General features: G+C 49.1%; 1 protein-coding gene across 1 annotated transcript in view; it reads right to left on the bottom strand.

The window, feature by feature from the left end:
* Window positions 1–1,744: 1,744 nt before the first annotated feature.
* mbd2 (methyl-CpG binding domain protein 2) overlaps window positions 1,745–7,133 on the bottom strand; it is a 29,002-nt gene continuing 23,613 nt past the window's right edge. The window contains exon 7 of the mRNA XM_084442722.1: window positions 1,745–2,078. The gene's annotated coding sequence lies outside the window, so the exon portion shown is untranslated. The remainder of the gene's footprint in view (window positions 2,079–7,133) is intronic.

Below are 7,133 nucleotides of genomic sequence, written 5' to 3'. Positions count from 1 at the left end.
TATAACAGGGCTTATGATGCTGAATATCAAAGTACCCCTTTAAAGAATATTCCCTTGTTCATTCGATCTGCCACAACGCACAGGAAAGTACAGTAAGCAAGCATGAATGTGCACACCTGTCTATTCTATGAACCGCACTACACTGTAAAAAAAAAAAAAGAAAAAAAAAAGACAAGAAAAAAATAAGAAGTTATTTCACAGAAATTACCTGTATTATTTTACAGATCTTTTCTGTTTTTCTATATCAAACGCAAATGCTTCATTGATTGAATAAGAACTTTAAATCAACAGTAAGTATCTGGCAACTTTTGCTGCCAGACATTTACCGTTTTTTTACGTTTTATTTTTGTATTTATTTTTTACAGTGTAGATCATACAGGAAGCAGTGAACTCCGGTCCTCTCTCCTTCCTGGTTCCTCCTGGTTCTTCCTGGTTCCTCCTGGTTGTCGGGGTCCGTGGCCCAGCAGGACGGTGGGCGGAGGGCGGTGGTCTCAGCGAACCCGAGCCCAGACAGAGGCCGGGACGGAGAGACGGGGTGATCTGTCGTAGCAGTGAATAATTCATGAGGAGATATTTTTCTGACACGGTTTAAGTGCTTTGCCTCCCGTCCATCGCCATGGGGATGTTTTAAAAAAAAAAAAAAGAAGAAGAAACGGAACGGAAAAAAAACAAGTTAAATGCCAGTCGGCTCAGCAGGGGGGCGTAGGGTCCCTCGGTGCAGCTCAGCTAGAGGCCAGAGAGCAAAGCCAAACAGCAGCCTCTAGCTCAACTAGAGGCCAGAGAGCAAGGACAGCAGCCTCTAGTTGAACTAGAGGCCAGAGAGCAAAGCGAGCAGCCTCTAGTTCAACTAGAGACCAGAGAGCAAAGCCAAACAGCAGCCTCTAGTTCAGCCTCGCATCCTGGAGGGACATCTGGAGTCATGGGGGGGAGGGATTATATACAGAGAGGTGGCATGCAGCAACACACACACACACACCTCTCCTCCCCTCAATATCCCCCCCCCCCCTTCAACACACACACACACACACCTCTCCTCCCCTCAATATCCCCCCCCCTTCAACACACACACACACACAAGCTATTACAGCAATGATTCATTTAGTTTGCTGGCTGTATTCCTGTGCACTTACCACATCTACAGTAAAAGAACAATTGCTCATGGCTCAGACAGGTCCACTAGATCTATCAGCGAGTGCCGACACCAGCGAAGTGACCGTCTACATCTATCAGCGAGGGCGAGCTTGACGTCGAGCGCACGCCTGGTTGTGGTTGACTAAACTGTCCCAAGGCCAGTTCCATATCTCCTAGCCCATTCTTCTCATAGCGTAAAATATCAATAGTAACACTTTATGGATGGGTTCATTAATGGCACTTCTTCTTGAAATTGTTTTAATTGATTTGATTGCTTTAATTTATTTTGTATGCATTTTTGTTTGTATCTGTGAACTCATCAACCTTGAAAATGAGGGAAACCTCAGTGCTTTTACGAGTCAAAATAATGGTTAAAATGATATTAACAACATTATACAGAGTAATAAACTATGGAGACACAGCAGCCAGGCATGTGAATATAGTCATTTATTTACTCTAAAGTAATGCAGGAAATTTACAAGTACGTTCTCTCATGGTATAAAATTCTCTCTTAAATAAGCAGTTTCAATTCATGTTCATGTAAATGCATTAATCATTTGTTACAAACCCTGAAAAGAATAAATCCCTTACAGCCAACAACACCACAAAAAAGAAAATACAATAGTTAGCAATACCAATCCAGCAGATTGCAACCTGACTTGAGAAGTTCCCAGAAGTTAATATAGTATTGCTCAATATTTTGCTTTTATAAAAAAAAAGTATCTAAATTAAAAATTCTGACACAAAATAAGCATTGTTCTGAAATTATATATAGATATGTACATCAAAAATATAGTTTAGTCAAAAAAGGCCTTGGTTGAAGCTATTGGTTAGGTCAGGTATGACGTTGTGCTTGGGTCCATTGGGAGCTTTAGAAGCAGACTGATGGCTATTCTTGCAGTAGGATCTTCAGCATTTTTTGGAACCGGCCCCCGGGGTGAAGAACTCTGTGTACACAAAGACATGAAGAGAATTAGGACCATTAGGAATTATTAATTCATACGCTGTACTGTAACGTTTATTCCTGTATTTTTATTTTTCCCGCATTTTGTTTTAAATGTCCTTTTTTTGCATTTCGTTTTATATGACCTTTTATGTGTTTCTTGCACTTTGTCTTGGTGCTTTTAATGTCTCATGTAAAGCACTTTGAATTGCCTTGTTGCTGAAATGTGCTCTACAAATAAGCGTGCCTTGCCTTGCCTTGCCATCAAGAGAGTAAAGATTAATCATGACTTCTTAACGTGCTGCTATAGGAAACGCATGATAGATCAGCTGCTGGAAACACCCACACAACTGCCTGGTCATATAGAGCAATTAGGCACTCACGCATACACCCATGCACATGCGCGCACACACACACACACACACACACACACACACACACACACACACACACACACACACATCTGTGCAAAAGTCTCTCCATGACCTACATGGCAGACAAAGGGGAATATGATATCACTGCACAGTACAGGTGGAGTAAAGAGTCTAAGCCTCTTTCTCTCCCGGGTCAAAGGCTCTCAGCTGTGTGTGTGTGTGTGTGTGTGTGTGTGTGTGTGGAGGGGTGAAGTCAGGCAACAAAAATAGCTTTAGATGTTACGTATCGTTGGGGGTGGGGGCGCTAGCTGTGAAGAGCACTGTGGGACAAACGGTAAAATATTACAGCGCAAATAAACAGCAGTTGTGGAGGAAGCTAACTTGACGCGCCAGGTGGCTTGATTCGCATAACGATCACCTGCCAAGTATTTTTTTTTAAATTCTTGGCAGGTGATTAGATGACAGAAGTGGATATGCTCATCCTGGAAAAACTTTAAAAAACTGGTGCTGGACTAGAGTATATCCAAGTAAAAGAAGATGATGTCCGCACACAGTATAAGGTCTCTGTCCCTGCTTTATTCACCTCCAACTAATCATCTTCTTTTACTAGGTGATTGGATGAGCCATCTGTCTATCACCGTCTATCACATGATTGGCACACCTAAACACGCCCAGCGCAGCTGTTTGTATTTCAAATTCCTCAGAACCAACGCTGATTGGCGAGATCGTTTTCTGATCTGCCACAAATGGATCTCTATGGAGAGTATCCAGACTGATTTGCGAGAGACACAGAATGTGAGTGCGTGAAATCAGCATGGTCTCACGAGGCCAGCAGGATAGCAGTGTCAAAGGAAAGTGGTAAGGCTGGCAGACCAGACCAGAACAGACCAAACCAAACCAGACCAGACCAGACCAGACCAGACCAGACCAGACCAAACCAGACTAGACTAGACTAGACTAGACTAGACCAGACCAGACCAGACCAAACCAGACTAGACCAGACCAAACCAAACCAAACCAAACCAGACCAAACCAAACCAGACCAGACCAGAGCAGAGCAGAGCAGAGCAGACCAGACTATACCTCTCAGACCATACCAGAACTCTCTGTGATCCTGCCCTGTGGACTCTGACAATGTGTGCGCGTGCATGTGTGAGTGTGTGTGTGCGCGTGCACGCGTTCGAGCAAAGGACCAGCCAGGCTTCTAAAGAGAGAGAGAGAGAGAACACCAAAGAGACAAGTATCCAAGGTAGAGAGACATGTTCCCTGCCAAAAGGAGCCCTGTGCTGACCCTTCCTCCCTATTGCTTCTCCGGGCCGTCGAAACAAGCCGCACGGCCGCGCTCTCTACACAAGCACCGCTCACAACAGGTACAGTCCAACATGTCCACCACTGCATCGATAGGAGTACAGCACGATGCTGCATCGATAGATGTACCTATGGCGCTGCTTCACCGAATTCAAGTGCCTCTCAGAAAACTGCATACCGGCAGCAACATTTGCAGACTGACCGGTGAAATTGCCGGCCTCATCAATCTAAAAGCTTCATGCTGGTAATTTGCATCCCCGTTAGTAAAAGCCTTTCACTTAAACCGCGGTGGGAGGGAGCTGAGTGATTAGGACAAAGGGGTTCGCCACCTAAGTGTTTGCCCGCAGCGCCTGCATTCGTTAAACACCGAGGAACTCTGATTACTTAAGGAATCAAATATTAACATGCACGCCCCCCCCCCCCCCCCCCCCCACCCCCTCCGCCCACATTCTCTACACAGACAGACAGCGTAAAGCCTTCTGTACACTGTACGACTGAAAAAATCTTCGATCGGGGATCCATTCCCACTGTACGACCGGGACTCCGTCTCAAGACCATACGACCATACGACGTGTGTATATACACTATGCGATTTGTATTCACACTATACGATTTCTGTCGGCCCCGCCCACGATTCATCTTGGCTGCAGTGTGAACTTTTATTGGTATAGGCCTTCTGTTTTATTGGTATGGGTGATGTTGTTGCTGTTTTATTTTTATTTTTAAGGTGTTTGTACCAATGAGATGGCTTTTAATGATTGGAAACTCACCCTCTGCTATCTTGAACAAATAAAGAATTGGAAAAAAAAAGAAAAAGAAAGGAGGACCGATTGTGGACATGTCTGCGGTTTTGGGCCCCCTGCGTTCTCCAGCGCAGGTTCAAGTGGGCCCCCTGCGTTCTCCAGCGCAGGTTCAAGTGGGCCCCCTGCGTTCTCCAGCGCAGGTTCAAGTGGGCCCCCTGCGTTCTCCACCACAGGTTCAAGTGGGCCCCCTGCGTTCTCCAGCGCAGGTTCAAGTGGGCCCCCTGCGTTCTCCACCACAGGTTCAAGTGGGCCCCCTGCGTTCTCCAGCGCAGGTTCAAGTGGGCCCCCTGCGTTATCCAGTGCAGGTTCAAGTGAGCCCCCTGCGTTCTCCACCACAGGTTCAAGTGGGCCCTCTGCGTTCTCCAGCGCAGGTTCAAGTGGGCCCCCTGCGTTCTCCACCACAGGTTCAAGTGGGCCCTCTGCGTTCTCCAGCACAGGTTCAAGTGGGCCCTCTGCGTTCTCCAGCGCAGGTTCAAGTGGGCCCCCTGCGTTCTCCACCACAGGTTCAAGTGGGCCCCCTGCGTTCTCCAGCGCAGGTTCAAGTGGGCCCCCTGCGTTCTCCACCACAGATTCAAGTGGGCCCCCTGCGTTCTCCAGCGCAGGTTCAAGTGGGCCCCCTGCGTTATCCAGTGCAGGTTCAAGTGAGCCCCCTGCGTTCTCCAGCGCAGGTTCAAGTGGGCCCCCTGCGTTCTCCAGCGCAGGTTCAAGTGGGCCCCCTGCGTTCTCCACCACAGGTTCAAGTGGGCCCTCTGCATTCTCCAGCGCAGGTTAGACCCGAAGACGTTGGTGAATGAGGGCCTGGGAAGCGTGAGTGAGGATGGACCAGACGTCCTGAGAGGGTTCGGTCACCGGCGCAGAAGAGGAGGGGGCGGAGAGAGAGAAGAGGAAAGAGACGGGGGGAGGGGGAGAGGCGGAGGAGGGTGGGACGGACGGACAGGTGTGGAGAGAGAAAGAGAAAATGGAGGTGAAGGAGGAAAAACGGAGAGGTCCAGAGAGAGAGGCCGGCAGAGGGAGAGAGATAAGAGCGGCATGTGTGTGTGTGTGTGTGTGTGTGTGTGTGTGTGTGTGTGTGTGTGTGTGTGTGTGTGTGTGAGACATCCTTTGTCAGTCCCTCTTTCTGTGTTGGAGGCCGACAGAGGCTGAAGCACCTCGTTCCTAGAAAGGGAATCACTTCCCTGGTGTCTTCCTGTCTGCCTGCACAGTCAATAGTGTCCAAACCAAGTTAATTGCTTTGTCATAATTAAGGCCACGTTAGAATCGCTAGTAATGAAATAAGCAATGGTGTTCTCTACCACGGGACACATTCCGAGAACGAAAGCCTTTTAAAATTCCACATCCGCCACCCCTATCAGGCTTTTTAAATGACTTTGAAACATCTAATGCCCCATGTCTAAACATGCACCAATTAACATCGGCTACGCACATGGCCTTCAATAAGCACTGGCAGCAATTATGAGCCAGTGAACATTAATGAAACTGTGATTATGGAGGAATAATCACTTATCCCCTCCTGCGTGTGGTTGTGCAGACTGCCGACGCAGGGGATTGTGGGTCTGAGGGCTGCGCACTCTGTCTCGCAGCATCTGGTTGGCTGCAGGAGCGATGATGCCCTCAGAGAAGAACATCAACGTTATCTACTCTAAGAGCTCCACCGCAGGCTAATTAGCGAAAGGCTCTGCCTACCGCAGACAGGATGGTCGCGTCTGTCCAGCGTGGAACAGAGAGGTGGAGGCGCCGTTGGTTGGCGCGGCCGTGCTAGCCAGGGTTTACGTTGTATTCTTTTTTTTTTTTTTTACAGGGATCGCGCAGATGAATCAACGCCTCGGTAAAAGCGCCAGACTCGGCCAATCGTTGGTCCCCGGGACCGGTCGTCCCCGGCACCGAGGCGGCGGCCCTCTGGGGGGAGACAGGCGAGACTCCGCCTCCAGGTTAGACCCCTCCCCCTCGTCGCGCCACGTGTCTCGCCACACTGCCGACAGGACGACCGATTATCCCGTCGGCGAAATCCCCAGCTCGGATCCCCCCCCCCCCCTCCACCCCCCCGCCACAACCTTGATGAGCCTGACTACGGATTAAAAAACAGCGCTGGGGAAGTTCTCTGCTTGTTTGTAGCGGACCCCCCTGAGGGAGAGAGACAGGCTTGTTTGTAGCGGACCCCCCTGAGGAGAGAGACCGGCTTGTTTGTAGCGGACCCCCCTGAGGAGAGAGACCGGCTTGTTTGTAGCGGACCCCCCTGAGGGAGAGACGGGCTTGTTTGTAGCGGACCCCCCTGAGGGAGAGACGGGCTTGTTTGTAGCGGACCCTCCCTTCAAGCGGCGCCGGTAGAACTATGATGACCAGCCTCCATAAATTCAGACGGGGTCCACAGCTGCTGCTGCCAGGCCACAGGGGATCATGAAGTTATGGTTTTACAGCCACAATACACACACACACACACACACACACACACACACACACACACGGCCCCATTCACAAGGGCATGACAAGGACCAATAATTACAATTACGATTGCATTCCGTCGCAGTCCCTACAAGCCTCCAGAAAAGACCAATTTCCTACGCTCCCAATTCCATT

This window comes from Borostomias antarcticus (genome assembly GCF_949987555.1).
Source record: "Borostomias antarcticus genome assembly, chromosome: 8".
Taxonomy (NCBI): Eukaryota; Metazoa; Chordata; class Actinopteri; order Stomiiformes; family Stomiidae; genus Borostomias; species Borostomias antarcticus.
The sequence above is the reverse complement of the archived record's forward strand: the minus strand, read 5'-3'. Positions and strand labels throughout refer to the sequence as shown.